The sequence below is a fragment of the Nannobrachium achirus genome (genome assembly GCF_963921795.1).
Source record: "Nannobrachium achirus genome assembly, chromosome: 10".
NCBI classification, from domain to species: Eukaryota; Metazoa; Chordata; class Actinopteri; order Myctophiformes; family Myctophidae; genus Nannobrachium; species Nannobrachium achirus.
In genome coordinates this window covers 11,763,106-11,784,315 of record NC_137819.1, presented here as the reverse complement: position 1 = coordinate 11,784,315, position 21,210 = coordinate 11,763,106, and the positions used below count along the sequence as shown (strand labels likewise).

Sequence of the window (21,210 nt, the reverse complement as noted above, 5' to 3'; positions counted from 1 at the left end):
AGTAAATAAAGTAATTTTTCAATGGTTTATCCACCGAGCATTTTTCACGCTATTTAAGGATGTCTAAAATACGTCTAATGGCTAGGCTAGGGGTCATCCCCCTGTTTGCATAACATACAAAATGAGTGGACAGAGATACTCCTGAAGCCTGTAACTGTGAGAGGGAACACATGGAAACATAGCAACTCTGCTCATTCCCATCCCTCTATAAATCCCACCCAAGGGGTGTGGTGTCGTACCTCTGACCTCACCAGGCCCTATATGGAGTGAAGGGGTGTGGTGTTGTACCTCTGACCTCACCAGGCCCTGTATGGATTGTGCATACAGACAGTATCTCCTTGTATGGACAGTTCTGTCGGTGACATCAGCTGTGGTGACGTCAGATCCTCTCCAACAAGCACCATGTGTCAGCATCAAACCCCAGTAGTTATCTTCATATAGTGATGCTTTTTGTTCTCATGTATAATTATCGTATATCCAACTCCATGTGAGAGTTTGGTATATCCTAATCACATACAGTGGTTGAAAAATAACTCACGTTTTACCTAGGTAAAAGTATCAATACTTCAATATAGAAATACTCTGTTAGGGTGCCCTCACATCAAAATACCTATGAGAGTGGAATCCGCGTTCCGCCAATGCATTTCAATGAGAAGGGAGCGTTTTTTGCAGAAATCCTCTGCTGGCATGAAACCGCTTCACTCTCATTGAAATGCATTGGCGGAACGCGGATTCCACACTCATAGGTACTTTGGTGTGAGGGCAGCCTTACAACAGTAAAAGTCTGGAATTCAAAATGTACTTGAGTAAAAGTATGAAAGCATTGGCATCAAAATGTACTTAAAGTACCGAAAGTAAAAGTAAAAAATGTTTGAAATAGCAGAGCTACAAGCTCACAACGTGTCGCATTGTAGATCGGCTATTTTCAAATAGCCTAGGTATGAAATAGGGCTAAAGATCTTAAAGTGTATTGCAATATTATAATTAACATCTCACTAAAGTTTCAAAATAAATTGTTGTGGAGTAAAGTACAGTATTTGGATCTGAGGTGTAATGGAGTAGAGGTAAAAATATTTGAAATTGGAAATACTCAAGTAAAGTACACATACCTCAAAATTGTACTTTAGTACAGTACTTACGTACATGTACTTAGTTACTTTACACTGCTCATACACTCGATAGAGTATACTGGAGTATACCTGACAGAGGCCTTAAGCTGGTTGCACACTGCTGCGTTTTTTCGTTGCAAAATGCGTTTTTCAGGGCAAGGGACCGAGTGGTGCACGAAACGGGCGGCTGTGTGCAAACGTGACTGACATAACGTGAGGTTGATTTTTTTATTCACGCGCTCCGAAATTCACTCCGATATTCGGCCCGAAAAACGCAGCAGTGTGCAACCACCTTCAGAGGCTGAAACATAATTATTTTTACCACTGTTAATAAATTATTTTGTGGGCATTAAGGCGGTCAACAGCGTTTCTGATGAGACGGTTAAATAACCACTCCAAGCTTACGCTACACTTTTCAATTCTTTTTTTTTATTTTTATTGTTTTATTTATTTTATTGAGAGTAAACTTTGCACTGACACTTTCATTTACAGCATTGAGCACACATCAAACACTGCCTCCTTTTATTATGGACTGATTGGGAATGTATCAAGTATAATCTGAGAAAGTGCAATTAACATTTCTGAACTTTTAATGGTCATTGGTGTATGGATTGTTGCAGTATATATACTGTATATACTGTACACTGTATATAAAAAAGAAAGGTTTGAGTACAAAATGACAGCAGAGCCCCAACGGGTACACATAATTGTGCATCATTATTTTATGCTTTAACTATTGAAAACTAGCAGATATACAAGCTCACAGCGCGGCACCGAGTGCCCCGCTGCGAGCTTGTAGATCAGCTATTTTTGAAAAATCGTGAAAATCTTAATTTTTACCCGATTCTAAAAGTGTCTTTTGAATCCTTCTAAGGTTTTTTGAAAAACCCTATGTTTCTATGTCAGCAATCTGGCCAGCAATCTGGCCAGCCATCGTCAAAGAAAACTTAACACAGAACACTTAACTGGAGCTCAGTTAGTCTGTTCTTGAGAGACTGTATGTCAGTGTCTCTCAAACCTTTTCATGTGAAGGACCCCTGTAAAAAAAATGTTCATCTTAAAATATTTAGTTCCAAGGACCCCCCAGAAGCAAAATTTGAGTTACAAATGTTCGCTCTAAAAATATATATATTCAAAGATTTACACACATTTTCACGACTTTTTCAAAAATTTCAGCGCGGCACTCGGTGCCGCGCTGTGAGCTTGTATATCTGCTATTTTTCAACAGTTAAAGCAGTCAATAATTCTAGGCCTAAATGGGTTAAAGCAATAACAGACACACTCAGAGTCCTCTACAACTTCTCAGACAGTATCCAACAGCGCTCAAACAAATGAACATGGGTGTGCAAAAAACAAAGACACCACTCAGACATCAGTGATTCAGTTGTGTCACCACAGATTACACCAACCAAATGATTCCACGTGATAAAATCCAATACTCTCAGCACTAGAGATGCATCCTCTTTTCTCTTGGCATCGTCTTGCTGACCGGGTGTAAAAAATAATAAGAAATAAAATAAAAGTTCTTCTCAGACATCAGGAACAGCACCTTGCAGTTTGGTTTGGTGGGAATCACTGCATCTGCTCTCTAAGGGTTGGCATTTGCTCCAACTACCTGAAATATTATTAATAAATAAGCCACACCCAGAACAAGATTACAATCTCACGGTGTATGGTACATGTACAGCTGTTTGTGGTTGACCATCTGTATTATTAGTATATGTGTATAAGCTGTTTGAACTTGTCATATTTAAAAGAAATGTATTTTGGCGGGTCTTGATGGCGTCGCAATGGCTGATTTTACACTTGGTTGCATCTGCTATTTTCAGAAAGCAACACAGGCGCGCAACCAAACATAAAATGACTTGTCTTTTAGTTCTACTGGATCTCCTCTCCACTAATACCTCCCTGACATTTTAGTCTGTTTTTTATTCTTCAACGTAATCGTCAATATGTTTAGTCTTAAGTGACCATGGCTTGGTTTTTATTTTGTTTTCGTCGGTGGAAAAAGGTAGACGACGAACATCTTTCGTCATGGTTTTACCAAATCAACACCAGAACAAAGTGAGTCCCTCCTCAGTTCAATAAGATGACGCATCTTTTTGTCTCCAAATAAGGAATGGTTCTCTGTTTCAAGGTACGGTCGGCAAACCCTGCCGCTCTCTCATGCTGTTCTCTTCCATGCATGAAGAGAAAAGCCTGGTTACGACCGATAGGCTGACACGACATAGAACGGTGCTACTTCCGCCGAGAGAATTTCACCGGATGTTGACGCATGACACAGCACTACCGGTGTCTGCAGGTTCATGCCATTCACATGGCATAGTGTGGCCAGGGCCCAGGGTGGTGGAATAGTACTGCGTGTTTAACAGGGACAGCATAGGACAGTGTGTAGAACAGTTGCTGAATGATTAACAGGGACATGAGACATGACGTGTGGTGATGTGTCAGTGGAAAAGTTACTGAATCCATTTCACTTTCTCTGACTCGTGCAAATTCAACCCAAATGAAGAGAAAAAAAGTGAACCGTTTCGATCGCATATCAAACTATAATATTGTGCTGCCAATTTGACCTAACTACAGAGGAGGCTCCAACACAATGAGTTGGGAACAGTCAGTCACACCTAAGTGGGTGAGTTGTATCCGGCTCATCGTTAATTGGACCTCCATAAAACTTGGTACAAAAACATGTAACACAATCAATAATAAATATACTCAGCAATGATTGAAACAATAATAATAAAAAAGGCACAAAGACCTAAAAATGTGTGATATCATCATCATCAACCATCACTGAAAACCCAACTCATCGTCATCCATCGTTCAATGAACAACACACTATCAGTAGTGGAATAGATATGATTAAAATAAAATATAAAATATAATAAAGAAACATAATTGGCACAACAAAAAGCCTGCCTGAATCAAGTCATTATCATCTAGAGCAGGGGTCGGCAACCTTTTTGAAATGAAGTGCCATGTTTTTATTTTCAAGTGTTTTGAGATATTTTAGTGTTTCAGCATGAATGATGATGCATTTTGCATCATAATGCTGCATCATATGAAGCTAAATGCATCATCATTCATGCTGAAATACTAAAATATCTCAAAACACAGATTGAACACAAAAAATAACTCAGGATTGTGTTGCTCTTGTCCCAAACAACAATACAATAAGATCTGGTTGTCCCAGAGGTGAATTGGGCCTTTAATGCGGCCTGCAGGAATACTGATATATTATCGGTTTCAGCTGTTATAATTCCAAACCAAACGTGCTAACATGACCAGCTTTAATTATTTCAGTCTACTGTATATTAGTATCTTGATGACTAGTAGCCTACTACTACGGCTATTTTTGCTATTTTTGACTGTATGTATATGCAATGTGGCCCTCTGGAGTGTGTGAAAATATAATAGCCCTCCACATCATCAAAGTTGCCCACCCCTGTTCTAGATAGTCAGTGTGCCATGTCAACATAAAATGTAATGACACCCCATCAAACATTCTGACATATTTTGATTGTCAGGACATTGTTATAACGATCATTAGACTCAAGAGGAAGAACCCACCTACGTATATCCCAGACTCCTCCCCCAGCCAAAGTTCAGCATTTTAATGAATGTAGAATTATGTGCAGGATGTAATTTTAGGTGGCTTAATTTAATTGACCACGTTTAAATCAACATTTGATTTTAAAATATAGATCCTCTCACACACTTCTGCCAGTGTGCCAGTCAGTGATCACCCTCCCCTGTGCTAAGGTTGCCAACCCCTGGTCTAGAGTGTTCATTCAATGGTAAACATTGACCCGTCATTATGGTCCAAATCACTGTTTAAGAATGAAATGAATACTAAGGATTTTAATGTGTGTAACCATGTGACCTTTGACCTTCTACTCACCGAGTGCCGCGCTGCGAGCTTGTAGATCTGCTATTTTTGAAAAATCTTGATTTTTATTTTGCAAATCTTTGAATATATCTCAAATATTTGCTTCTGGGGGGTCCCTGGATCAACATATTTTGAGATGAGGGGTCCGTGGCCAAATGCATGTAATTTTGGGGGTCCTTGACATGAAAAAGTTTGAGCACCACTGATTAATCGGGCCAAAAATATTCAAAGACTTGCACAACTGATTTTTCCAATAATAGCAGATCTACAAGCTCGCAGCAGGGGTTGTGCTCTACTTGTCTCTTTGTGGCAGCTTGGGATGTGGGTGAGATGGGATGCTGTGTCTAAAGGCAGCTCTCCACCAAACAGACTGCTGCAGATCACTACAGACTGACTGGCAGTCCAATGAAGTCGGGAGATCAGATGGTTGGAAAGTGAGGAAAAAATAATTTGCTGAACGCACCAAAGACCAACACCGACAAGACGGCTACTGTTATAGCTTGATGTCTTTTTCAACAACAAGCCCGCTGCTATCCGACGGCTCTTAAGCCAGCCGAACGTGCTCGGTCGGCTTTCAACGCTTCCCTACGACGCGACAGTGCACCCACTGCCCGTTCAACGGCAGAATTTTGGCAACCGACGATTTCTGCCGCGTACCGCCGCCGGTGCGGTGCAGAGCTACCTTTAGACACTCCTATACACTGGACGTAACACTCCTTTTACACTTCACAGCTTCCCCCAACTGTGTTGTAAGGGGATATCTTATAAAGTCCTGGAATAAATTCCTTACCAAAAACCTTCTTCACCAATGTGTTTGTAAAGGTCTCTAGTAACACATCTCACAAAGACTGAAATTCAGTTTCCCTAGGAGAATCCTTGACAGCTGCTGAAAGTCGGGGTCCCATTAAATTAACTATACAGGATAAAACACACCAAAATAAAAATGCTTTAAGTAGCATGTGAGGGGTCAAACTAGGGGTTTTTCATGATTCTGAATCCATTGCAAGCATTTATTTTTCACGAAAAACATTCTTCTGCCAAAAAACGGCCCGACAAAACTATGGTTTAGTGATGAAACTAGTGAAACTAGGGATTTGAGGGATCCGCCTTTAACCCAAGGAATGTTTTTTTTTAGATGTGATACTAGACACTTTTACAAACACATTGGTGAAGAAAGTTTTTGGTAAGGAATTTATTCCAGGATATGACACTATTTCTGAAGATATCCCCTTACTATGTAGGCTGTCTCACCGCGCGTCAAACACCCATGACACACAGGGAGCCGCCGTGATTGTAACACAAACACCCTCAACCTCCAGGGCGTGGGCATATTTTGGCCACTTCAGAAGCCTTTTATTACCGCATCACCACGACCGCGTCGGCGTGGTGGAGAAGCGTCCGGGTCAGTTTGTGGACTGAGGCCCTCGTGGTCAAAAGGTGGCAAAGAGGCGCGTTCCGGAAATCTGGGACGCGATCGGCACCAACGTGTTGCCACCTCAGTGGTCGAATACTCAAAACCACAGGAGGCAAGTGAATAAATATAAAAAAAAACACTAAGTACAAATCAATCAATATCAAATGAAAGGTGATAAATATAAGGTGTGATAGCAGTAGTGTTCTAACGATGCACTCTCAGTTTTGACAACTCTTATGTTTTTGTTTTTAGTTTGTTGTTGTTTTTTAAATTCTTGTCAAAGCACTTATTTGTTTTTCTTCTTTTCAATACGCCGCTCATGACATCATCTTTAATGGACGAAGCGCCTCGCGGTCGCGAGGCGACCCTTTACGTACACTATGATACAAATAACCACAGTTTACTCATTCTCTCTCTCTCTCTCCCACCTCCCAGTCTTTCCACAAATATTTCCTTCTCCTTCGTTCCACTCCGCTCCATCCCCGCTCCATCCCCGCTCTCTCTCTCTCTCTCTCTCTCTCTCTCTCTCCATCCCGTAGACTTGGCCAGTAGTTCTCAACCTTTTCAGGCCGCGAGCCCCAAAAGAAACATATTTTAACTGGGGACCCCCCCACTCTACGACCACTATTGACATATTGACAATTTGGCCAATGTTTAATTTGTCATTTTAGAGGTATAGTCCTTAAATTGTCACTTTAGAAATGGGCAGATTCCTTCTATACACCTAAACTTTATGTTGGTTTGTTTACTGTTGAGAGAGAAAACAATGTTGCACAATAAGTTAATCATCTCCCGACCCACAGGTTGAGAACCACTGGACTTTGGGCGATCACACCAAATGTACTTGCTCCACCCACTCCTCCTGCTCCAGCCACTCCTCCTCCTCTGGCGATTGGTCCTCGTCCGGCTGAGGGTGGTGCTGCTGGTGGTGGTGTGTGAGGTGTGTCTCGTCGCCCCGCTCGTCCCGTGCGTCGCCCCGTGCATCGTCCCTTGCGTCGTCCCGTGCGTCGGTGTCGTCTCCCTGGCCGTGTGCGAGCGAGGAGGAGAGCGCGGAGGCGGCGTGAGTCCAGTCGGCTGCATCCAGCACCAGCTCCACCGCGCCGCCCGCCTCCGCGCAGCACTCCTCGTCCCCCTCCTCGTGAACCTCGTGCCCGGGCGCCAGCGGAGCCTCCGTGGCGGGCTGGGCGGGTTCAGCGTCGCCCTCTGGGGCGGCGGAGGAGTCACAGCCCTGGCCCCCCTGGTCCCAGCACTCGTCGTGGGAATCCCGGTGGTGGTTGCTCTGGGGGATGAGGGCCAGGCTCTGCGGGCTGTTCTGGTGGGACGAGGGGGGGATGAGGGACAGGCTCTGGGGGCTGTTCTGGTGGGACGAGGGGGGGATGAGGGCCAGGCTCTGGGGGCTGTTCTGGTGGGACGAGGGGGGGATGAGGGCCAGGCTCTGGGGGCTGTTCTGGTGGGACGAGGGGGGGATGAGGGCCAGGCTCTGGGGGCTGTTCTGGTGGGACGAGGGGGGGATGAGGGCCAGGCTCTGGGGGCTGTTCTGGGCCGTGATGTTCTGGCTGAACCAGGCCATGATGTTGTCCAGCAGCTGTGCCGAGGCCTCGGGGTCCAGAGGCTCCAGGCTCTGGGGGTCGCTGGGCGTGAAGGCGCCGCCCGGCGGGATGACCGGAGACAGCGGCACCTCGTCCTCCTCCTCATCCTCGTCCCCCTCCAGCTCCCGCTCCCGGGACGGGAGGCACAGCTGGGTGGGAGGGGGGCGAGGGGTGAGGTGGAGCGGGGAGGCTCCGGGGGCGCGAGGCGGAGCTGGAGGAGGCGTGTGTCGCGGGGCGTACGAGCCGGAGCCGCCGGCTCCCTCTTCTTCCAGCTTGGCAGCGGCGCCAGAGCAGCCGTCGGGTTCGCGGGCGGTCGCCGCCGGGCGACCCGCGGATTCTCGCGGATTCTCCAGCCTGGGATTTGGGTGGATTTCGGGGGCGCTTGCGAGCGTGTAGGCGTCGCCGCCGACGTCGGCACGCTCCGCTTTGACGGAGTGAGCGTCGGCGCGGCAGTGGCCGTGACTCCGCCCGGGGCCGTCGTAGCCGAGGTCCGAGCTCCGGCCGGCGGCGGCCCGGTGGACGGGATCCGGGCCGTAGCCCGGCTCCGCGTCGCAGGGAACGCCGTGGTCGTAGGCGCGGTGCGGGCCACAGTCCTCCGCGTCTCGCTGCCCGCCGAAGGCACGCGAGTCCAGGTGGTACGGCGCACCGATGTTGGCGTCCAAGTGGTAAGGGGGGGTGATGTTGGCATCGAGGTGGTACGGCACGGGCATGTTGGCGTCCAGCTGGTACAGGGTGGTGATGTCGCCCAGCCTCATCAGGCTGTCGCCCAGCTTCAGCAGCTCGGCGGTGAGGCAGGGGGGAGGCGGGGGAGGCAGGGGGAGGCGGTGGCAGGGGACGGGGGGAGGAGGGGGAGGCACGGGGGGCTGCGGGGAGGAGTCTGTCCTGGCCGGGGGGCGGGGGGGCTCCAGGAAGGAGGAGGAGGGGCGCCTGGCCCCCGACGCGGCGGGGGAGCGCGAGGAGGGGTCGCCGAGGTCCGCCGCTCTCTCTGTCTCCGGCCTTCCGTCCGTGGCTCTGTCTCTATAGACAGATAGAATACTTTATTGACAGATATTAAATACATTGCAACAATGTCGTCAATTCCTGAAATCGCCTAAGTGGACGAAGCTTGATTCCATTGTGGCCCACTTTGGACATAAAACAAATACACAATATGCAATGCAAACAACCAATGAACATAAAGAGAGATTTGATCCTTAATATACATAAACGTATACTATACTATACCCCTACTATACTGTATATTATATACTAATATACATATTGGACGAGAGTACCCAAGTAGAAAGATCAGTGCAAATTATGCCATCCGGGGTAAGGATATAACTAAGACCAGTTAGTATTAAGGTATTAACCTTGTTCTCAAATCTTGCAAGGGAATTTAGACATTTCAGGGCTGGAGGGAAGAGGGCATTCCACAGAACAGTGGCTGCGTGATAAAATGCCTGTTCGGGGAGCCCTCCTGAACCGGAATAAACTCGGCTCCTTATTTCAGAGTGAATCAATGGGCCCTAGTACTGTAGGTCATACAGCATAAGCTTCCCCTGGTTGCGTACCTGTCTGTGTCCGCCTGGCGGTCCCGGCGGGACTCCTGCAGAGACAGCTGGATGGCCAGCAGGATGTTGGGGTCGTCCTCGTCCAGGGAGGACAGCGCCGCTCGCCGCCGGCCCTCGCTCCTCTCTGGGCCGTCTGCAATCACACAGAGACAACACAATGATAGAACCTTCTGCAATCACACAGAGACAACACAATGATAGAACCTTCTGCAGTCACACAGAGACAACACAATGATAGAACCTTCTGCAATCACACAGCAATAACACAACACAATGAGGCTCAGCCTTAACTGTGTCGTTTTAGAATAGATGTTGCTCAACCAGTTCCTTGTCCACTCACGGGTAGGCGGCCAATTAATCAACTCGCCGGGATCGAACTCTACCTCTGGCTAAAGCTCTATGACGATTATTACTCACAGCCCATAGGAATTCATTAAGCAATAACTGAAGTCTGTTGGCTGCCATCTTGGTTTGTTGACATGTTTGAGAGTATGCTATGTACTTATTTGGCATACTCTCTCTTTTTTTTATCACACAGCCCCAGCAAGGAATCCGCTGGTATTCGTGTACCATTCCTCATTAATTCATTCCTACAATTTATATTACATTGTGATTGTAATTCATTCATAACCCATAGTAACCAATACTAATTCTGTTCTTGATGAATTTTGTCTTGCCATTTATAATACATGTGTAATTGTGATGTAGAACATGACCTGTACTTGTCCGACAGGCAAGTGCTGAGACCTTAGTGTCAACCCCTGCTGCCTATAAAATACATGGACAAATTTAAGCAATATTAAGCCAGAGGGTGTGCATCATTACGATTATCGGCATGCCAGCATTGCTGCAGTAACCAGCCGATAGACAAGTTCCATAGGCAGGGGTGAAGTACCGAGAGTTTAATATTGTGATTATACAACTGTTACCCTTTAAAAAACACACACACAACTTCATTTCATTGTAATTCAGATATTCAATGGAAATCTGTACATTTTTAATGCCAGATTTCGCTACTACTGCATGTCCCTGAACTTCACATGAAAACTGCTAGCCACTTACAAGGCATCGCCTACGGAAACAATAAAAGCGAGCGTTTGCGAACCGACCGGGCACAGCTGATTTCTTTGTTTGATGAGACCTGTTCCATAGTGCTCATTATCATCACGGGTAGATAGCTCTTTCAACCAATCAGATTGCTTCGTCTGAACTACCCATTGTATAACATGCTATAATTCCATGTATTTCACGGCTGCTCGGTACCTGTGCTGTCGGCTCTCCTGCTGGTCTCTGGAGTGTTGCTGTTGCTGCGGACGCTGTGAAGACGACGCTGCCGGTGTCTGCGGCGGTACTAGAAGTCAGCGTATTCCTAGAACATACTGGAAGTCAGCGTACTCCTAGCATAAAACATACAGGAAGTCAACGCTAGCATAACAACAACAAAGCGTTATCCACCAGTGAACATAACATGAAAACAAGACCTCAGTTTCTTGTCCATAATGAGGGTATTTTTGCCTCTTAAGCGGCGCATGCTGCAGTGCAGGGTCAGCTTAGCAAAGCTTGCAAGAGACATCCATAGCACACACACATCCAGGACTGCACTGATATATACAATGAGAAACCGTCATTAGAGCACAAGGGTTAATGTTGATGGGTGAATGTAATGCACAATCTATGTACAGCACCTTGGGTAAAGGCGCTATATAAAGGCACCATTTACCATGTTTTACTGTACGCATTGGTTTATCAAGTGACATTTACTGTTGTATTTCTCATACTGTAATAACTGCATCCCCAGACCTGAGATTGTAAGTGTTTCTACAGTAATGTTATTCTGCTGGCCAAACACTTTTGATGCATTTTGTGTGTGTGTGTGTGTGTGTGTGTGTGTGTGTGTGTGTGTGTGTGTGTGTGTGTGTGTGTGTGTGTGTGTGTGTGTGCGTGCGTGCGTGCGTGCGTGCGTGCGTGCGTGCGTGCGTGCGTGCGTGCGTGTGTTACCTGTGTGTGTGTGTCTGTCTCTGCTCTCCGTCCCCCAGTACTGAGTGTCGTGCCAGCATCTTAACACACATAAGCAGAGCCTAATTAATTAAACCTTAATAATGTTTTATTCAATGGCCCTTCATCGCACCAGTGTTGATTTTGAAATTTAGATTTAGTTTTAGTCATAGTCTTTTGATAAAAATTTCAGTCGACTAAATATCATATGATTTTAGTAGATCTACAGTTGATTTTGTCGACAACAATGTATTTTGCCAGGCCTTGATGGCGGTGAAATGCCTGATTTTACACTTGGTTGCATGCTGAAAATAGCAGATCTACAAGCTCACTTGCAGATCTGCTATTTTCAGAGTGCAAAACCCGAGTGCAACCAAACATAAAATTAACTGTCTTTTAGTTCTACTGGATCTCTTCTGCCTCCATCTCACCCTGTCCTCTGCCTCCTCTTCTTTCACACCGTTTAACTTCATGTCCTCGTTCGCAACATCCATAAATCTCCTCTTTGGTCCTTCCTGCCTGTTAGTTCCAACCTCAGCATCCTTATAAGGATGCTGAGTTTGGAACTAACAGGCTAACTTCGGACTCACTGTCCCTCCTCTGTACATGCCCAAACCAGTTTGGCCTCTCTGGCTTTGTCTCCAAAACATCTAACAAGCGCTGATGTACGCTCTGATGTACTCGTTCCTGATCCTATCCATCCTTGTTAAGCTGGTTCACACTGCACTGCGTGTTTTCGTTGCGTTTTGGAAATCCGAAATCCAAAAGCCAGGGAGAGAGAGAGGAAAGAGAGAGAGAGCAAGGGACTCAGTGCAACAGCTGCGAAAATCGGAAAAAAATCAACCCTGGTCCGAAAATAAATACGAAACGGGCGGCAGTGTGTGACATAACGTGAGTTAGATTTTTGTATTCACACGCTCTGAAATTCACTCCGATATACGGCCCGAAAAACACAGCAGTGTGCAAAGACCTTTACTACCAGAGAGAACCTCAACATTTTATTCTCTGCTACCTCCAGCTCTGCTTCCTGTCTTTTCCTCAGTGTGACTGTCTCTAGACCGTACATTAGCTGGTCTCACCACCGTCTTGTACACCTTCCCTCTCATTCTTGCTGATACTTTCCTATCACACATCACCCCTGACACTTTTCTCCACCCAAGAATAATAAATAACATTCCTTTCCAAGTGAATATATCAGAGCCACAGGGCTGCTGGTTAAACCACATGCAGTCAGCAGGGACAGGGGGTGACGCACGTCACTCATGCACGACACCTGCTGGACGTTTAGGGAACAGCGTAGGCCAGCTTAGCATGAAGGGAGGGGAGTCTGTAGCTGTTAGTGTATGCATGTGCGTATGTGTTTGTGTGTGTGTGTGTATGCATGTGCGTACTGTATGTGTGCACGAGTCTTACCTCAGGAGAGGCGAAGCCCAGGTACTCCCAATCCCATGATCCTCCAGGGAAACTACAGACAAACAGAAACAACAATATGTACTTACAGAGCTACACACAGACAGATGTGGTTCAGCTGAAATATTTGACTGTTATCACCTCGTTTTACCTCACTATGCTACTGTAGCTCCTTCTGGAGTCGCTTGTCACGATACTGGATTTCTAACTTCGATACCATATTTTGAAAAATGTCAATACTCAATACCATTTTCGATACCACGCAACCACAGCGATTTTAGTGCAAAAATGTTTATTTTTATTTAAAGAAAAATACAGAACTTCTTGAGGTAGATGGTAGTGCACTTTTTAAAGGCCTGCCTTTGATGTTTTCACATTCTAAGTACAAATAGGCCTTTAAAATAACTAGGAATAAGCCAAAGTAGGAAGGATACCCAAGTAACGTTGGTGTAAACCAGCGAGAGAGGTAAAAACTGAGTATCGATATTATCGATACTATGGAAAAGTCATATTGAAAATCGATACTATATTCAAAATCGATACTTTTCGATAAATCAATATTTTTGACAACACTACTACTAAAAATATATGATGTCAGTTTAAGTGGGAAGGAATTGTTGCTCTGCAGAGTTGAATACTAAATCTCAGAGTGATTTTCTGTAGTTGATTGAGTAGTTAAATGTCTTGCCATCCCCTGGCCAGCCGGGGTGCCTGATGCAGGGGAAAGGAACTGGTTGGAATAACGTGTTCCTTCCACACGCTACGTCCAAAGCCAAGGTAAATAGGGAGGTAAAGACACCCACGCCCCTTTCGCTATCTCACAATTCCAACCAGCAGATTGGTCGCACCATGGGTGCAGATTGGTCGCACCATGGGTGCAGATTGGTCGCACCATGGGTGCCAAACAGCAGATTGGTCGCACCATGGGTGCAGATTGGTTGCACCATGGGTGCAGATTGGTCGCACCATGGGTGCCAAACAGCAGATTGGTCGCACCATGGGTGCAGATTGGTCGCACCATGGGTGCAGATTGGTCGCACCATGGGTGCAGATTGGTCGCACCATGGGTGCAGATTGGTCGCACCATGGGTGCAGATTGGTCGCACCATGGGTGCAGATTGGTCGCACCATGGGTGCAGATTGGTCGCACCATGGGTGCAGATTGGTCGCACCATGGGTGCAGATTGGTAGCACCATGGGTGCAGATTGGTCGCACCATGGGTGCAGATTGGTCGCACCATGGGTGCAGATTGGTCGCACCATGGGTGCAGATTGGTCGCACCATGGGTGCAGATTGGTCGCACCATGGGTGCAGATTGGTCGCACCATGGGTGCAGATTGGTAGCACCATGGGTGCAGATTGGTCGCACCATGGGTGCAGATTGGTCGCACCATGGGTGCAGATTGGTAGCACCATGGGTGCAGATTGGTCGCACCATGGGTGCAGATTGGTCGCACCATGGGTGCAGATTGGTCGCACCATGGGTGCAGATTGGTCGCACCATGGGTGCAGATTGGTCGCACCATGGGTGCAGATTGGTCGCACCATGGGTGCAGATTGGTCGCACCATGGGTGCAGATTGGTCGCACCATGGGTGCAGATTGGTCGCACCATGGGTGCAGATTGGTAGCACCATGGGTGCAGATTGGTCGCACCATGGGTGCAGATTGGTCGCACCATGGGTGCAGATTGGTCGCACCATGGGTGCAGATTGGTCGCACCATGGGTGCAGATTGGTCGCACCATGGGTGCAGATTGGTAGCACCATGGGTGCAGATTGGTCGCACCATGGGTGCAGATTGGTCGCACCATGGGTGCAGATTGGTAGCACCATGGGTGCAGATTGGTCGCACCATGGGTGCAGATTGGTCGCACCATGGGTGCAGATTGGTCGCACCATGGGTGCAGATTGGTCGCACCATGGGTGCAGATTGGTCGCACCATGGGTGCAGATTGGTCGCACCATGGGTGCAGATTGGTCGCACCATGGGTGCAGATTGGTAGCACCATGGGTGCAGATTGGTCGCACCATGGGTGCAGATTGGTCGCACCATGGGTGCAGATTGGTCGCACCATGGGTGCAGATTGGTCGCACCATGGGTGCAGATTGGTCGCACCATGGGTGCAGATTGGTAGCACCATGGGTCCAGATTGGTCGCACCATGGGTGCAGATTGGTCGCACCATGGGTGCAGATTGGTAGCACCATGGGTGCAGATTGGTGGCACCATGGGTGCAGATTGGTCGCACCATGGGTGCAGATTGGTCGCACCATGGGTGCAGATTGGTCGCACCATGGGTGCAGATTGGTCGCACCATGGGTGCAGATTGGTCGCACCATGGGTGCAGATTGGTCGCACCATGGGTGCAGATTGGTCGCACCATGGGTGCAGATTGGTCGCACCATGGGTGCAGATTGGTCCACCATGGGTGCAGATTGGTCGCACCATGGGTGCAGATTGGTCGCACCATGGGTGCAGATTGGTCGCACCATGGGTGCAGATTGGTCCACCATGGGTGCAGATTGGTCGCACCATGGGTGCAGATTGGTCCACCATGGGTGCAGATTGGTAGCACCATGGGTGCAGATTGGTGGCACCATGGGTGCAGATTGGTCCACCATGGGTGCAGATTGGTCCACCATGGGTGCAGATTGGTAGCACCATGGGTGCAGATTGGTCGCACCATGGGTGCAGATTGGTGGCACCATGGGTGCAGATTGGTCCACCATGGGTGCAGATTGGTCCACCATGGGTGCAGATTGGTAGCACCATGGGTGCAGATTGGTCCACCATGGGTGCAGATTGGTGGCACCATGGGTGCAGATTGGTCCACCATGGGTGCAGATTGGTAGCACCATGGGTGCAGATTGGTGGCACCATGGGTGCAGATTGGTCCACCATGGGTGCAGATTGGTCCACCATGGGTGCAGATTGGTAGCACCATGGGTGCAGATTGGTCGCACCATGGGTGCAGATTGGTGGCACCATGGGTGCAGATTGGTCCACCATGGGTGCAGATTGGTCCACCATGGGTGCAGATTGGTCGCACCATGGGTGCAGATTGGTCGCACCATGGGTGCAGATTGGTAGCACCATGGGTGCAGATTGGTCGCACCATGGGTGCAGATTGGTCGCACCATGGGTGCAGATTGGTAGCACCATGGGTGCAGATTGGTCGCACCATGGGTGCAGATTGGTCGCACCATGGGTGCAGATTGGTCGCACCATGGGTGCAGATTGGTCGCACCATGGGTGCAGATTGGTCGCACCATGGGTGCAGATTGGTCGCACCATGGGTGCAGATTGGTCGCACCATGGGTGCAGATTGGTCCACCATGGGTGCAGATTGGTCGCACCATGGGTGCAGATTGGTCGCACCATGGGTGCAGATTGGTCGCACCATGGGTGCAGATTGGTCCACCATGGGTGCAGATTGGTCGCACCATGGGTGCAGATTGGTCCACCATGGGTGCAGATTGGTAGCACCATGGGTGCAGATTGGTGGCACCATGGGTGCAGATTGGTCCACCATGGGTGCAGATTGGTCCACCATGGGTGCAGATTGGTAGCACCATGGGTGCAGATTGGTCGCACCATGGGTGCAGATTGGTGGCACCATGGGTGCAGATTGGTCCACCATGGGTGCAGATTGGTCCACCATGGGTGCAGATTGGTAGCACCATGGGTGCAGATTGGTCCACCATGGGTGCAGATTGGTGGCACCATGGGTGCAGATTGGTCCACCATGGGTGCAGATTGGTAGCACCATGGGTGCAGATTGGTCCACCATGGGTGCAGATTGGTCCACCATGGGTGCAGATTGGTCGCACCATGGGTGCAGATTGGTCCACCATGGGTGCAGATTGGTGGCACCATGGGTGCAGATTGGTCCACCATGGGTGCAGATTGGTAGCACCATGGGTGCAGATTGGTGGCACCATGGGTGCAGATTGGTCCACCATGGGTGCAGATTGGTCCACCATGGGTGCAGATTGGTAGCACCATGGGTGCAGATTGGTCGCACCATGGGTGCAGATTGGTGGCACCATGGGTGCAGATTGGTCCACCATGGGTGCAGATTGGTCCACCATGGGTGCAGATTGGTCGCACCATGGGTGCAGATTGGTCGCACCATGGGTGCAGATTGGTAGCACCATGGGTGCAGATTGGTCGCACCATGGGTGCAGATTGGTCGCACCATGGGTGCAGATTGGTAGCACCATGGGTGCAGATTGGTCGCACCATGGGTGCAGATTGGTCGCACCATGGGTGCAGATTGGTCGCACCATGGGTGCAGATTGGTCGCACCATGGGTGCAGATTGGTCGCACCATGGGTGCAGATTGGTCGCACCATGGGTGCAGATTGGTCGCACCATGGGTGCAGATTGGTCCACCATGGGTGCAGATTGGTCGCACCATGGGTGCAGATTGGTCGCACCATGGGTGCAGATTGGTCGCACCATGGGTGCAGATTGGTCCACCATGGGTGCAGATTGGTCGCACCATGGGTGCAGATTGGTCCACCATGGGTGCAGATTGGTAGCACCATGGGTGCAGATTGGTGGCACCATGGGTGCAGATTGGTCCACCATGGGTGCAGATTGGTCCACCATGGGTGCAGATTGGTAGCACCATGGGTGCAGATTGGTCGCACCATGGGTGCAGATTGGTGGCACCATGGGTGCAGATTGGTCCACCATGGGTGCAGATTGGTCCACCATGGGTGCAGATTGGTAGCACCATGGGTGCAGATTGGTCCACCATGGGTGCAGATTGGTGGCACCATGGGTGCAGATTGGTCCACCATGGGTGCAGATTGGTAGCACCATGGGTGCAGATTGGTCCACCATGGGTGCAGATTGGTCCACCATGGGTGCAGATTGGTCGCACCATGGGTGCAGATTGGTCCACCATGGGTGCAGATTGGTCGCACCATGGGTGCAGATTGGTCCACCATGGGTGCAGATTGGTAGCACCATGGGTGCAGATTGGTGGCACCATGGGTGCAGATTGGTCCACCATGGGTGCAGATTGGTCCACCATGGGTGCAGATTGGTAGCACCATGGGTGCAGATTGGTCGCACCATGGGTGCAGATTGGTGGCACCATGGGTGCAGATTGGTCCACCATGGGTGCAGATTGGTCCACCATGGGTGCAGATTGGTAGCACCATGGGTGCAGATTGGTCGCACCATGGGTGCAGATTGGTGGCACCATGGGTGCAGATTGGTCCACCATGGGTGCAGATTGGTCCACCATGGGTGCAGATTGGTCGCACCATGGGTGCAGATTGGTCGCACCATGGGTGCAGATTGGTAGCACCATGGGTGCAGATTGGTCGCACCATGGGTGCAGATTGGTCGCACCATGGGTGCAGATTGGTAGCACCATGGGTGCAGATTGGTCGCACCATGGGTGCAGATTGGTCGCACCATGGGTGCAGATTGGTCGCACCATGGGTGCAGATTGGTCGCACCATGGGTGCAGATTGGTCGCACCATGGGTGCAGATTGGTCGCACCATGGGTGCAGATTGGTCGCACCATGGGTGCAGATTGGTCCACCATGGGTGCAGATTGGTCGCACCATGGGTGCAGATTGGTCGCACCATGGGTGCAGATTGGTCGCACCATGGGTGCAGATTGGTCCACCATGGGTGCAGATTGGTCGCACCATGGGTGCAGATTGGTCCACCATGGGTGCAGATTGGTAGCACCATGGGTGCAGATTGGTGGCACCATGGGTGCAGATTGGTCCACCATGGGTGCAGATTGGTCCACCATGGGTGCAGATTGGTAGCACCATGGGTGCAGATTGGTCGCACCATGGGTGCAGATTGGTGGCACCATGGGTGCAGATTGGTCCACCATGGGTGCAGATTGGTCCACCATGGGTGCAGATTGGTAGCACCATGGGTGCAGATTGGTCCACCATGGGTGCAGATTGGTGGCACCATGGGTGCAGATTGGTCCACCATGGGTGCAGATTGGTAGCACCATGGGTGCAGATTGGTCCACCATGGGTGCAGATTGGTCCACCATGGGTGCAGATTGGTCGCACCATGGGTGCAGATTGGTCCACCATGGGTGCAGATTGGTCGCACCATGGGTGCAGATTGGTCCACCATGGGTGCAGATTGGTAGCACCATGGGTGCAGATTGGTGGCACCATGGGTGCAGATTGGTCCACCATGGGTGCAGATTGGTCCACCATGGGTGCAGATTGGTAGCACCATGGGTGCAGATTGGTCGCACCATGGGTGCAGATTGGTGGCACCATGGGTGCAGATTGGTCCACCATGGGTGCAGATTGGTCCACCATGGGTGCAGATTGGTAGCACCATGGGTGCAGATTGGTCCACCATGGGTGCAGATTGGTGGCACCATGGGTGCAGATTGGTCCACCATGGGTGCAGATTGGTCCATCATGGGTGCAGATTGGTCCACCATGGGTGCAGATTGGTCCACCATGGGTGCCAAACTGCAGCCTGAAGTTCAGTAGACTGCACTGGAGTCAGTGGGAGCAGCTCATGAATAAACACTATTTCTGAACAATGGAGACCTTTATGAGTATTCAGCTCAGGACAATAAAAGACCTTTATGAGTATTCAGCTCAGGACAATAAAAGACCTTTATGAGTATTCAGCTCAGGACAATAAAAGACCTTTATGAGTATTCAGCTCAGGACAATAAAAGACCTTTATGAGTATTCAGCTCAGGACAATAAAAGACCTTTATGAGTATTCAGCTCAGGACAATAAAAGACCTTTATGAGTATTCAGCTCAGGACAATAAAAGACCTTTATGAGTATTCAGCTCAGGACAATAAAAGACCTTTATGAGTATTCAGCTCAGGACAATAAAAGACCTTTATGAGTATTCAGCTCAGGACAATAAAAGAAGACCTTTATGAGTATTCAGCTCAGGACAATAAAAGAAGGCATGTCACACATTTTTGATGCTGTGTTGATTTTCGATGTGTGCACTGTGTCATTTTATAGCAGTATCTAAAGAGCAAAAAGTATGTTTCTAAACGTGCCAAGTATCGCGAGACTATCCACCGTTTCCTGTCTGGGAATCAAATCTTGCGATACTTCGGAGACCGAAATGAATATTATTTACAGTTATTATTATTATTTAATTATGTACTGTGCACATCGAAAAGCAAGTGATTGTAAAAATACCTGTGATATGTTTTCTTTTATATTCCTGAACACATAAATAGTGTTTCTTCCAGGTTTGTTCATGAGCTGATCTAGCCGGCTCCATCAGTGTCCCGTATTTCATCGCACTTCCGGTGCGAGTTCTGGCACCCATGGTGAGCTTCATGGCCTGACATGGCGCATCACCGTTGTCACGTGATATCCCTACCTCCTATTTACCTTGTCCAAACCGGGGAAATCCCCTATCAGGTAAAAAGAAGCGACTTGGTCTCCTCATGCATAGAAGGAAGCATGAGGTCAGTCCGTTGCTCTCCCCAGGTTGGCAGAGGGAGTGTAGCGCCCAGGATTACATTAGATAAATGACACCGGGTGAACAATCGCTTACAAAATCGTGGGATAAAAATGTAAGTAGAAAAAAACTAAAACAAAACAAAACAAAAAAGAGGAGTTAATTCTAAACACTAAAGCTGACACAAGGTTGCCTTTACTGACAAATACAGGTGCTGTGCAGCAAAAAATCATCCAGTCAAGCATTCAGCAAAAATAGCGGATGTACAGTACAAGCTCACAAACATGGAATCAGGAAATAACATACTACTTGATACAGTCCTTTTTTTTCACTCTCTACCAAATCTCTTTGCCAAGAAATAGCTGATCTACAAGCTCACGTTTTGTGAACTTGTAGATCTGCTATGTTTTGGGATATGTTCTGCCCCAGGATAATGGATGTAATATCTGTAAACCGCGATTTCTTTGGTCACAATAATAGTGATATGAAATGTTCATATTGTCCCATCCCTAAGTGTGTGTGTAGTGTGTGTATAGTGTGTGTAGTGTGAGTGTAATGTGTGCATACTTCCTGCGGGGGGCCTCGGGGGAGTCGTTGGGGACCACACCGCGGGTATGTACAGTATGTAGTGTGTGTAGTGTGAGTGTAGTGTGTACATACTTCCTGCGGGGGGCCACACCGCGGGTATGTACAGTAAGTAGTGTATGTAATGTGAGTGTAATGAGTACATACTTCCTACGGGGGGCCTCAGGGGAGTCGTTGGGGGCCACACCACGGGTATGTACAGTATGTAGTGTA

General features: G+C 48.6%; 1 pseudogene across 1 annotated transcript in view; it reads right to left on the bottom strand.

Annotated features, from left to right (window-relative positions):
• The window catches only part of LOC308292816 (ankyrin repeat and IBR domain-containing protein 1-like), a 109,972-nt pseudogene that overhangs the window by 81,390 nt on the left and 7,372 nt on the right, over positions 1-21,210 (bottom strand). The window lies entirely within an intron of this gene.